We start from the raw sequence: 13,398 nt of genomic DNA on the forward strand, positions 1-13,398 counted from the left end.
CCTAGAGCTCTTTGAATGGTCTCTTCTGTAATGGGGACTTGCTTCTGACGGACAAAGACAGACTGCAGGGTCGGCAGGTATAAGTTGGAGTAGAACTCGACTACCCAAGAAAGATTGACCTGCCTTGGCTGTCTCTATAGGAAACCCCATTGTCTTTGTGCAATTTGCGGCTCAACAAAGGTAGCAATATGGTTTGGGAGGAGAAGAAGGTATTCGTTGTTGTAATTCCTTTCTGCCAGGATGGGGAACATCTGCTCACAGTAGCGATTGGAAAATCGTGCAGTGTCCTATGCTGGGAAGGCTTTGTCTTTATCATCAACCTTTATAATCCTCTTAGTTCTTTTTGTTGAGGGTTTAACCGCAGTTGAAGAGGGCTCTGCCACTAATGCTCTTTTTATTCCTCTTCTTGCTGGTAGTTTGGGAGTAGCTTTCTCTTTTCCTTTCTTTGTGGCCATCCTGAAAGGGAGAAAAGAGGAAGTATGTCAAAATGTCAAGGAGTAAAGCAAGGAATATGATGGTATGGGTGGCAATCAATGCACATTAAAGATGAATGAAGCGAACACATGGTCATGACTACATGTGAAAAGTTTATCAAAGGAATATAGCAAGTGCATGTTTGGGTAATTAGATGCAAGATGTTTATTGGCATGCTGGCAAAGGCATGAGTAGCATAGATCAAGCATCACTCGTAACAAACCATCACGTTTGTATTGACAATGATATTCAACGAATAAAATATGAAAGGGGTTTTGTGAAAAACAAGCATTTAATAGTAGAATAGAATAATGTAGAAAAATGCATAAAGCCATAGTGGCTTTTTCACAAACACATAGCATGCATGGTAAAGAGGGTATAGAAAGTATTAAAGTGAACATGCAAGCAACCCCTTTAAAAAAAGTATATAATTGCCAAACAATTTTACAACAATCCACAAGTATATAATGAGAAATAATGACTCAAATAAATTTCTAACACCAAGTAAAAAGGAAAAAGAAAGAAAAAGAAAATATGGATAATGAAAGTTAAAAAAAAAGAAAAGAAGGTAACGTAATAAAATAAGAAGAATAATAGAAAAGTAAGGGGGGAAAGAAGAAAGGAAAAACCTTGGTAATGGGAGTGAGAGAGAGTGTGTGTAGAAAGTGAGAAAGAAGGAAGACGGGAGAAAGAAGAAATAAGGGGGGGGAAGAGAAAATAGGATTTGGGGAAAAGAAAGACAAGATAATTGCCAAATTAGGGAAGCTGTGCGGCGCAAGCGACGCGGCCACGTGGGGCACGCGGTCGCGTCGGTTACTAGGTCGCGTGACCCGTTATATGCTACTGGCGCGAGGGCAGCCTCGCGCTCGCACAACTCTCTATTCAAAAAATCTTATTTTGTCAAATTTTTGGGTGACACGATTGCGTGGGGCATGCGATCGCGTGAGTGGCCATTAGAAGGATATGGCGCGGTCGCGTCGGTCACGCGGCCGCGTGGGAAGAATTGTGCGTTCAGCACCAATCCAGCACCACTCTAGCACAACTTTCGGTCGTGCGCCCTTTTCACGTCGAATTCCAGGGCACGCGGCCGCGTGAGTGATGCGGTCGCGTGGGAGGCCAATGATCCCATTTGACGCGGACGCGTCGGTGACGCGGTCGCGTGGGGCGATTTGTGCCACTGGCACGCCTCCAGCCACGCTCTTGCGTGACTCTCTGTTCGTTTTTATTATTTTCTCCCCTCTCCTGCGACGCAGGCGCGTCAATGAGGCGGTCGCGTCGCGTGAAATTTTTTTTTAAAATAAAAGTATGTAAATACAGATACGCGAAATGTACTAATAAAGAGAAGAGTTATTGAATAGGGAAAACTAAGAATAAAGAAAAGAGCGATCATACCATGGTGGGTTGTCTCCCACCTAGCACTTTGCTTTAACGTCCGTAAGTTGGACGCTCCACTAGCTCAGGCTTTGGCTATATAGGGATCTTCCAAGAGGAAGATCTCGAGCTCCTTGTTTTTCTTCAGTTTCTCGCCATGGTACAGCTTTAAACGATGTCCATTAAGTTTCATAAGTTCAGAGCTTGAAGGGTGGCTTAGGTGATAGACTTCGTATGGTTTGGCCTTCTCTACTCTGTATGGACCTTCCCATCTTGATCTCAACTTGCCTGGCATGAGCCTCAGTCGAGATTTGTAAAGGAGGACTAAGTCCCCAGGTTGGAACTCTTTTCTCTTGATGTGCTGATCATGTACAGCCTTCATCTCTCCTTGTAAAGCCTTGAGTTCTCATAAGCTTCTAGGCAAAGGCTTTCCAATTCTTGCAGTTGTAATTTCCTTTCAACTCTGGCTTTCTCAATTCCCATGTTGCATTCCTTCACTGTCCAAAAGGCTTTGTGCTCTACTTCAACAGGAAGATGACAAGCTTTTCCATAAACCAAGCGAAAAGGGCTCATCCCAATGGGTGTTTTGTATGCTGTTCTGTATGCCCAGAGTGCATCTTGTAGCCTGGTGCTCCAGTCTCTTCTATGAGGTTTGACTATCTTCTGCAAGATACGCTTTATCTCTCTGTTTGACACCTCGACTTGCCCATTAGTCTGAGGATAGTAGGCTGTTGCAACCTTATAAATTATCCCATGCTTCTTCATTAATCCTGTTAGTCTCTTGTTACAAAAATGGGTGCCTTGATCGCTCACGATTGCTCGTGGTGATCCAAAGCGACAAATAATGTGATTTCTCACAAAGGAAACAACAGTGTTAGCATCATCAGTGCGGGTAGGAATTGCTTCCACCCATTTGGAAATGTAATCCACAGCTAACAATATATAAAAATAACCATTAGAATTTGGAAATGGACCCATGAAGTCAATGTCCCAAACATAAAAAATTTCACAGAAAAGCATAATTTGTTGAGGCATCTCATCCCTCTTGGATATATTACCAAATTTTTGGCATGGAAAACAAGATCTACAAAATTCAGCAGCGTCTCTAAAAAGTGTAGGCCACCAGAATCCACAGTCTAAGATTTTTCTAGCTGTTCTTTGAGGGCCAAAATGTCCTCCACTCTCAGATGAGTGACAGGCCTCTAAGATGGACTGGAATTCTGATTGAGGCACACACCGCCTAATTACCTGGTCAGCGCCACATCTCCATAAATATGGGTCATCCCATATATAATATTTAGACTCACTTTTCAGCTTGTCTCTTTGATGCTTAGAAAAGTTTGGAGGAAAGGTGCGGCTAACTAGATAATTAGCTACAGGTGCATACCAAGATACTACCTCAGATACTGCTTGCAAGTTATCAAATGGGAAATTATCAGCCATAGGAGTGGGGTCATCTGTAATGTGCTCAAGGCGACTTAAATGGTCTGCCACTAAATTCTGGTTACCACTCCTATCCTTAATTTCTAAATCAAATTCTTGTAATAGCAGTATCCAACGTATGAGCCTTGGTTTGGATTCCTTTTTAGCTAATAGATACTTTAGAGCTGCGTGGTCTGAGTACACTACTACCTTCGTACCAAGTAAATAGGCTCGGAATTTATCCAGAGCAAAAACAATAGCAAGAAGCTCTTTCTCAGTAGTAGTGTAATTGGACTAAGCGGCATCTAAAGTTTTAGACGCATAAGCAATAACAAAGGGGTCCTTACCTTCACGCTGAGCCAGTGCTGCTCCTACTGCATGGTTGGAGGCGTCGCGCATTATTTCAAATGGCTGGCTCCAGTCTGGTCCTCTCATAATTGGAGCTTAAGTCAGGGCGGTCTTCAGCTTATCAAACGCTTGTTTGCAATCCTCACTGAACTTGAACTCAATATCCTTCTGCAGTAGTCTGGATAAGGGAAGTGCTACCTTACTGAAGTCCTTAATGAATCTCCTGTAAAAACCTGCATGGCCAAGGAACGAACAGACTTCCCTCATAGAGGAGGGGTAAGGTAAACTAGAAATAACATCCACCTTTGCTGGATCTACAGAAATGCCAGTATTAGACACAACATGTCCTAGTACGATACCTTGTTTTACCATAAAGTGACATTTTTCAAAAATTAATACAAGGTTTGTACTGACACATCTATCTAATACTCTAGATAATCCATCTAAGCAAAGGTTAAAGGAATTGCCATATATACTAAAATTATCCATAAAAACTTCCATACAATCCTCAATAAGATTAGAGAAAAGACTCATCATGCACCTTTGGAAGGTAGCTGGTGCATTGCACAAGCCAAAGGGCATTCTCTTGTAAGCATAAATCCCAAAAGGACATGTAAAAGTGGTCTTTTCCTGATCCTCAGGAGCTATATGAATCTGGAAATAACTTGTGTAACCATCTAGAAAACAATAATGTGATTTACCTGACAGGCGATCCAGCATTTGATTAATGAATGGAAGAGGATAGTAATCCTTACGAGTGGCCTGGTTGAGGCGTCTGTAGTCAATACAGACCCTCCAGGCATTCTGAACTCTGGTTGCAATGAGGTCTCCATGCTCATTCTTTACTGTAGTGATTCCAGACTTCTTGGGCACCACTTGTACTGGGCTTACCCATTCACTGTCTGAAATGGGGTAGATGATATCTGTCTCCAGTAGTCTGGTCACTTCCTTCTTGACAACCTCTAAGATAGTGGGGTTCACTCTTCTCTGGGGTTGACGGACAGGTCTTGCTCCCTCTTCTAAAAATATCCTATGCTCACAGACTTGAGGGTTGTTGCCTACTATGTCTGCCAAACTCCAACCAATTGCCTTCTTGTACTTCCTCAATACACTAAGTAACTGCTCTTCCTGTTGAGAAGTGAGTTCCCTTACAATGATAACTGGAAACTTCTGCTCGTCTTCAAGGTAAGCATATTTGAGGTGTGGAGGAAGGGGTTTTAATTCTAACTTCGGATCATGGTTAGGCTCTGGGTTGTCTGGGGCTGGTAACAATGGTAAAGAACTGTCATTATCCTCTGAGAATGTCCCCACACTTGGACCTTGTCCTATGTACTTCTCTTCGAATTTCTCCTGGTGAACTTCAGCCACGGTTTCATCTATGATGTCACACTGGAGGATAGAATGATCCTCCGGAGGATGCTTCATAACTCCATTCAGATTGAAGATTACTACTCGGCCATCTATTTCAAAAGAGTATGTTCCTGAGAAAGCATCTAATTTGAACTTCGAGGTCTTCAGGAATGGTCTTCCGAGTAGGTTTGATGAGGGCTTTTCTGAGTCATTTGGGGCATCTCCAGGATATAAAAATTAATGGGAAATGTGAGCCCCTTAATGCCCACTAATACATCTTCAGCAACTCCAGCCACTATAATAATGCTTTTATCTGCTAACACAAAACGAGCTGCCGACCTTTTTAAGGGAGGAAACCTCAAAATATCATATATAGACAAAGGCATTATACTCACACATGCTCCTAAATCACACATGCAGTTAGAAAATACTACACCACCAATAGTACAATTAACCATGCATGGACCTAGGTCACTACACTTTTCAGGTAAACCTCCCATTAAAGCAGATATGGAACTACCTAAAGGAATAGTTTCTAATTCATTAATTTTGTCTTTATGTATACATAAATCTTTTAGAAACTTTGCATATTTAGGTACCTGTTGAATAACATCAAAAAGAGGAACAGTTACCTCAACCTTTTTGAATATCTCTACCATTTTGGGATCAGGTTCCAGCTGCTTCCTGGACTTCCTTGCAAGTTGTGAAAATGGAATGGGAGTGGTGTCTTCTGCAGTGTCTGCGCCCTATGGTGCTTCCTCCTGTGGTTGAACTTCTTCTTTTTCATCTATGTCCTGTATGTCCTCTTCCTCTTTAACATCTTCTATTTCCACTACCTCTTCAGCTGAGGCGTGTTCTGGTGGGCTTGGCTCCTCCTGATTCCTCTCCTGCAGTGTGGTTCCGGACCTTAGGGTGATTGCATTAATGCCACCCTTTGGATTGGGTAATGGTTGAGAGGGAATTCCACTGGAGCTCAAAGGCTGGTTATTGGAGTTATTCATTGATCCAATATGTGAGACAAGAGCTTGCAAAGTAGAGTTCAGACCATTTAGTGTAGCATAAAGGTTATTTTCCATGGTCTGTTGTCTCCGATCAATAGATTGTAGTAAGTCGTCATTAGAAGATGAAGAAGGATATGTAATTTGAGAGGTCTGCTGTTGGGTATTCTGTGGTCCTTGGGGTTGCCTCAGGTGAGGTGCTCTGTAAGGCTGGTTCTGGTTCTACTGCCTGTTGTTGTTATTGTTCTACCTCTGATTTCCCTGATTGTCTCTGCCTCCTCTGTTGTTGTTGTCCCTCCAATTCTGGTTAGAATTGTCCTGCCATCCATGGCTGTAATTGCCACCTTATTGTACCCTTAGTTGGGGCGGTTATAAAAGTTATGAGTGGCTGCCACGGTGTTGTCTTCCTGCTGGAGCTGCGGGCATTCATCAGTATAATGGCTATAATCAGCACAAATTTCGCAAACTCTCTGTGGGACTAACTGTTGGCTTTGTTGTGGTTGAGCTTGCTGAACTTGTTGTTGATTCAATTGCATCTGCTTCAGCAAGTTGGTCATTTCACAGATACTCTGAGTTAGAGCAGCAGTCTCTCTGCTAGAGGATACTTCTGCAACGGCTTTTGAACGGCCTTGTTTCTGCCTATGATTCCTAGTAGATTCAACTAGGTCGCTGATCAATTGCCATGCCTCATCAGTGGTCTTGTACTTTTTCATAAACCCATTGCTAGCACTTTCCAATGTGGTCTTATCTTGGGGTCTCATGCCCTATGTGACGTAACTGAGTAACACTATCTTGTCAATCATATGGTGGGGGCATGCTTCTAGAAGATTATTGAAGCGCTCCCAGTATTCATAGAGAGTCTCCGACTCATCCTGAACAATCATGGAAATATCTTTCCTCAGTTTATCAGTAACTTCAGCTGGAAAGAACTTTTCCAAGAATTCTCTTCTAAGTGTATCCCAGTTGGATACAGTTGCTGCGAGTTGAGTGTAGTACCACTCTCTCGCCTTTCCCTCAAGAGAAAACGGGAAAGCTTTCAACAGAATTGAAATTTCATCTGCACCGTCACGCCTGACAGTAGAACAGGCTGCTTGAAAATCTCTTAGGTGCTTGATAGGCTCTTGAGCAGGTAAGCCATGAAACTTGGGCATCAAATTGAGCAGTGCAGTCTTTATTTTAAAGTCTGTAGCCATCGCTAGGTGATACACTTGAAACGGTTGCATTGTAAAATCAGGGGCTCCAGCCTCTTGGATAGTAACTCTCCTAGGTGCTGCCATGTCACCTTCACGTGAATCAACCAAATCAGTAGAACGAGGGCTGGTTTTTTCCTCAAATGACGTTTTAGATCCGCCCTCAGAGAGGACTAACTGACGCCGAGCTTGCCTTATTCGTGAAATAGTTTTTTCAATCTCAGGATCGAATACTGGTAAGCTTGGATCAGGAAGTGAACGCGTCATCTAATGAAAGAAACAAGTAGCTCATAGTATAAAGATAAAATAAAATGCAAATAAATAAATTCTAATCAATAACTTAGCACTCTATTCCAACTCCCCGGCAATGGCGCCAAAAATTGACGTGGCGGAAATTGGCGAGTCAAGAATTGTTATAAGATATGCGTTGCAAGTATAGTTCTCAACCAACCAGAAATCTGCTTATCAATTTAGAAGGGTGTCACAAAAATTAAAATTAAAATACTGGGAGTATGAATCCCAGGTCGTCTCCCAACGAGTTACAGAAAGGTGTGCTATTTTATTAATCAGATGTTTTCAAAAAGGGTTTGAGTTGAATAAACAGGAAATTAAATTAGAGAAATTAAATAATTTAAATAAAAGCCTTGACTGGGAGTAGATTAGTTGGAAGCCCTATTCTTGTTGAAGTACTCTCAAGATTAATTGATAATTGAAGGTTGTTCTGTTTAGTTACCCCTTACTAGGTAAGGGAAAGTCAAAAAGTTGGAATGCTATTTCTATTCACAAGTTCCAATCCGCTCAATTGAAAAGGATTAGTGTCAGTGACTAGAGAGCATTCCAACAATAAACCCAATTACAATTTTCCTTTAAGCATCCCAACTCAAGGGTTCCTTTCAATCAACTCCCCATCAAGTTAGGGAACTACTCGCTCATTGTGAATGTAGAACTCATAACATAGGAAAGGGAATTAAAGAAAGACATGATAAATAAAACTCAAAGGAATCAATTAAAAACAAAAGTAATTCTTGTATCAATAAATTCTAAAATAATCCAATAGTGAAATTGAGTAAATTAAAGGACATGGAAGAGTGAAGCCAAGTAAAGAAAACGAACTAGAATGACGAAGTCTTGATGAGGTAATAACTCTTCTCAATATCCCAATGCAAAGAGTAATAGAAATAAAAATCCTAAGAACTATGAATGTGTAGAGAGAAAACCTAGAGGAGGAGTAAAACTAGATCTAAAAACTAAAATTGTGTAGAATGAATGTTGTTGTTGGTTTCTGCATGTTCTCTGGCTCTAGTTGGCTTTTCTGGGCCAAAAACTGGGTCAAAACAGGGCCCAAAATCGCCCCCAGCAAATTCTACAGATTATGCAGATCACGCACGTCACGCGATCGCGTCATTCATGCGGACACGTCATTCGGCGTTTTGCTTTGCCACGCGGGCGCGTCGTCCATGCCTCTGCGTCACTTGTGCTATTCCAATCTGCACGGTCGCGTGAGCCATGCGGCCGCGTCACTACGATTTCCTCTCTTTCGCGCGGTCGCATGAGCCATGCGGCCGCGTCACTTCTCGCTGGTCATCTCCTCAACTTCTTGTGTTCCTTCCATTTTTGCAAGATTCCTTTCCAATCTCCAACTCATTCATGCCCTATAAAGCCTGAAACATTTAACACACAGATCACGGCATCGAATGGAATAAAGGAGAATTAAAATACATAATTAAAAGTCTCTTAGGAAGCAAGTTTTTAATCATGTGATAATTTTAGGAAGGAAATATAAATGCATGCTAATCATATGAATAAGTGGATAAAGATCATGATAAAACCACACAATTAAACACATTATAAACCATAAAATAGTGGTTTATCAACCAAGTAGCTTCTCAATGGCTCAGATTAAGTTGACCATTGAAAGATTTTTGTGGTTGCTATTGTATGGCTCTCAGTCAAGATGAGGAAGTCAGAAGGAGAGTTTCTACTCTGGGGATTAAAGAGAAAAAGTGAATCTGTTGGTTGGTGAAGCTCAAGGCTCAAGGTGTTGACCTTGGTAGAAGGACCCAGCAACATGCAAGGAGATAAAAGAAGTTTTTCTGTTCATTCAGAACAGAGGAGAAAAAACTAGTGTTTGAGAGTAGTGTTCTAAAAAGAAGTTCCTCTACTTGGATAATGCTTTCTTTCAAAGAAGTATTCGGCCAATACTGAAGAACTCAAGCTGAGGTTTGCAAATCTGGTTTTGCACATAGCAAAGAGGTTGTTGATGAAGTCAATCTCCTTTATGTTTTACTGATTGTAATGTACTTTTCAATATTTATCTTTCTGTAATTTCTTGTGAGAAAAGGCATTGTGAGAAAGTTTAAGAAAAAGCCATGAGTGGAAAAAGGCTGAGAGAAACACTTGAGAGAAAAGCCTAGAGTTATTTTCTGATTTCTTTAGGTTGGTTAAGTTTCTTGTATCTTGTACTTGTAAGGTATCCCTTTCTTAGTTGGGTTAGCACTAAGAGTGAATAGTTAGGTATTAGCATAGCCAATGTCAAGTTAGGATAGAACTTGAGTGTGAAAGGATTAGGTCAATCCTGTGAAATTGGTGTATATAATACTGTTAACTATAGTGAAAATTCTTCCACTGTTGTGGAGGAGACTGGATGTAAGTTGTATAGCACAAGGCAACTGAACCAGGATACATGCTGGTGTTAGCTTTTCTCCTCTCTACTGTGTTCTATTTTCTGATATTCATTAGACAAAAATAAATTGTCTCATAAATTTCTGCTGCTGAGTACAAATAGATTCAGAATTGAAAGTTTGTTTAAAAAGAGTAAAAATAGCAACTAAAAGGAAGGCATAGATTCAACCCCCCTTCTCTAAGCTTACTACAACCTTCAATTGGTATCAAGAGCTAAGGTCTCAAGAATCAAGCTTAACCGCTTGGAGCAAAGATCCAATGGCGAATAACTTGGGCACAACCACAGTTGCCTACACCCTCACTGAAGGCCAGTCAAACAACCGGCAACCTTTCTTCAACGGGAAGAACTACTCCTACTGGAAAGAAAGGATAAGGATTTTCATCCAATCCATTGACTACAACATATGGAAGATTGTTGTGAGTGGTCCCAAGATCCCAACAAAAACAAGTGCTGATGGAGTGGTGACTCCAAAAAAAGCTGAATGAAATGAAGATGATAAGAAGAAAATAGAGCTGAATGCTAAAGCAATCAACCTTCTTCACTGTGCTATCAGCTTCGAAGAGTACCGGAAGGTGTCTAGATGCAAGAGAGCCAAAGAAATCTGGAAAAAACTCTAGGTTACACACGAAGGAACTAAACAAGTCAAAGAAATGAGGATTGATATGCTGCGAAAAGAGTACGAGATGTTTAGCATGAAGGATGGAGAAAGCATTGATGAAGCGTTTGAGAGATTCTCAATCATAATCAACAACCTTGATGCTATGGGTACAAACTATGCAGAACAAACCTTGGTGAAAAACTCCTTAGAAGCCTCACAAAAGAATGGGAAAACACTGCCACTGTCCTAACCGAGAGTAACAACATAAGTCCCATAACTTATGATGAGCTGAGAGGAAAACTCCTTGCATATGAAGCCACACACACAAACACAGACTCAAAGAAAAAGGGAATAGCCCTCAAGTCACAAATAGAACCAAAAGAGAGTGAGTCTAGTGATGGTATTTCAGATGACGAGCTTTTTTTTTTTTGCTAGGAGATTTAGAAGGATGATGAAGAACAAGGGCAAATACAAGGGTTCAAGTTCAAAGGAGCACAAGATCGACTTGAGCAAAGTGACGTGCCATCACTGCAAGGAGGCTGGACACTTCAAGCTAAACTGTCTAAAGCTCAAAAAGGAGGACAAAGGAAAGAAGGAAAGGAAGAGAGTACCCATGGCAGCTTGGGAGGATCTTGAGAACGAATCAAATGAAGAAGAAGAATCTGAAGGAGATGACAAAGACTGCTTCATGGCTAGAAACAACAATCTTGATGAGGTAAATTACTATGATTTGACCATTGAGGACTTACATGCTATTATTGATGATCTCACTTTAAACACCTCAAAACTGCTTGACAAGTACAATGAATACAGATCTGAAAGAGATATGTTAAGAGCTGAAAATGATTTTTTAAAAGAAAAAGTGAAGGAAACTGAATGTGCTTTGGACATCATTGAAGAAAATAGATTTCTAAAATCTGAACTTGAAAAATTAAAAGGAAAGCACATTGTGGATCCTTCTCATGAGTTAATTGCTGAAAATAAAAGATTAAATGATATGATTAAAAGGCTGAATGGTGACTTAGCAAAATTTGCTCAAGGTTCTAGTAACTTGGACAAATTACTTGCAAGTCAAAGACCATTATTTGAAAAATCTGGTTTAGGCTACATAGCCAAGGAATATGCAATTTCCAACACTTCCTCTATAAAATTTGTGGCTTCTTCATCAAATACCAAATCCATACCAAACAAATCGAGTATTGGATATGTTTCAACTTTTGAAGAAAAATTTGATGAAGTATACACAAGTGAAACTGAGCCTTCACCAATAACTAATCCGAGTTCAAACCGGCCAGGTTTGGGTTACATTTCGAAAAATGAGGGTGTTTTCAAGAAACTACCATTTTACAACAAAATCTCATATTCGAAAGGTAAAAATGTTCAAAGAAATTCTGGTGAAAATGCTTTTGCAAAGAGGAATAACTTTAATAAAAATCAGTTTGTCAAAAGAAATGCATCTCCTCCAAAAACTAGAAAATTTCAACACTTTAATCATTTCAAGCAATATAACTCACCTCAATTTTAGTGACACACATCAGAAAATTATTGTGTCAATTGCAAGAAATTTGGTCACTCATATGCACAATGTTTCATTAAAAAAAGGGTTGTAGGAAACAAAGTTCACAATGTTGTTTGTGATTTCAATGCACTTGGGCAACCAAGATGGATTAACTTCAAAGGATCCAAATTAATTTGGATACCTAAAGCTTCTTGAAACTCTTCATGCAGATTTGCCTAGCATCCAAGAACAAAAAGGACATGTGGTACATGGATAGTGGATGTTCAAGGCACATGACTGGAAGGTCAACCTACTTCATCAAACTAAATAAGTATGATGGAGGTTTTGTGACCTTTGGAGATGATAGTAAAGGTAAAATTATTGCTATTGGAAAAGTAGGTAATGAGCAATCTACTTTCATCGATAATGTACTTTTGGTATGTGGTTTGAAGCACAATCTTTTGAGTATAAGTCAGCTGTGTGATTTAGGATATCTAGTGACTTTCAAAAAATTTGAATGCTGTGTTGTTAATGAAAAGACAAATAAAGTGATGTTTGTTGCCAAGCGTTTTAATAATATGTATGGACTTACTCTTGATGAACTAAAGAATCAAAATGTAGCTTGTCTTCACTCTAAAGAATCTGAAAAGTGGTTATGGCACAAGAGATTGGGCCATGCAAGTATGTTTCAAATAAACAAACTTGTAAAGAAAGAATTAGTAAGAGGTCTTCTTTTGATAAAGTTTGACAAAGACATCACTTGTGATGCTTGCCAAATGGGAAAACAAACTGTAACAACCCCGTTTTTCCAAGTATGCGAGATCTTTTCCGAAGGCATGAAATCCTCTGGAAGATCAGTAAAGGGAACACCTCTGATGTATTATCAAGCATCTCAATTGTAACGACCTAATTTCTGGTACGTCATGATCATACTAGAAACTGAGCGCTACCAACTTGTCTTCCTAATTATTATCTATTATTTATCATATGAGCCTGATTCGTTGTTAAAAACGTAGTTAATTTGCGAGGTACTTTTTTTTTTGAAAACATTTGGATTAATAGACGAAATCATTCATAAGCAATTCACAACTGATAACAGATAAAACAGTTATAAACAACCATACATAAATATATCACAAGCAGTTGATATCATTCCGTGAACCAGCCTTTATTAGAGTATAGCCTTTTAGTTAGAACACCCCTAGATATAGCTAAATAATATCTATATACATATATAAACATACAACATCCCAGGTCCTGACCTGTTCAAGAAGTCCCTAAGCTGGCGCCTAGGCTAGCCTAGACTCTATACTCACCTAGTCCCTCTAAACTACTAAAGCGAGGGAAAGTACGTTCTAAGTCTTCACAACTCAAGTCAGGTGGAACGTCATCAAAAGATAGAACATCATCTGCTACTCCTCTGCACGATCAGACTTTTCCACAGGACGTCTTTCTGGTACCTCATG

General features: G+C 40.0%; 1 non-coding gene across 1 annotated transcript; it reads left to right on the forward strand.

Moving 5' to 3' along the window:
• The first annotated feature begins 6,760 nt into the window (after positions 1–6,760).
• Positions 6,761–6,868, forward strand: LOC112768314 (small nucleolar RNA R71). The gene has a single exon (XR_003185750.1). It is a non-coding gene; the product is annotated as a small nucleolar RNA R71 (small nucleolar RNA).
• The last annotated feature ends 6,530 nt before the right edge of the window (positions 6,869–13,398 follow it).

The sequence above is a fragment of the Arachis hypogaea genome, chromosome 17, assembly GCF_003086295.3.
Source record: "Arachis hypogaea cultivar Tifrunner chromosome 17, arahy.Tifrunner.gnm2.J5K5, whole genome shotgun sequence".
NCBI classification, from domain to species: domain Eukaryota; kingdom Viridiplantae; phylum Streptophyta; class Magnoliopsida; order Fabales; family Fabaceae; genus Arachis; species Arachis hypogaea.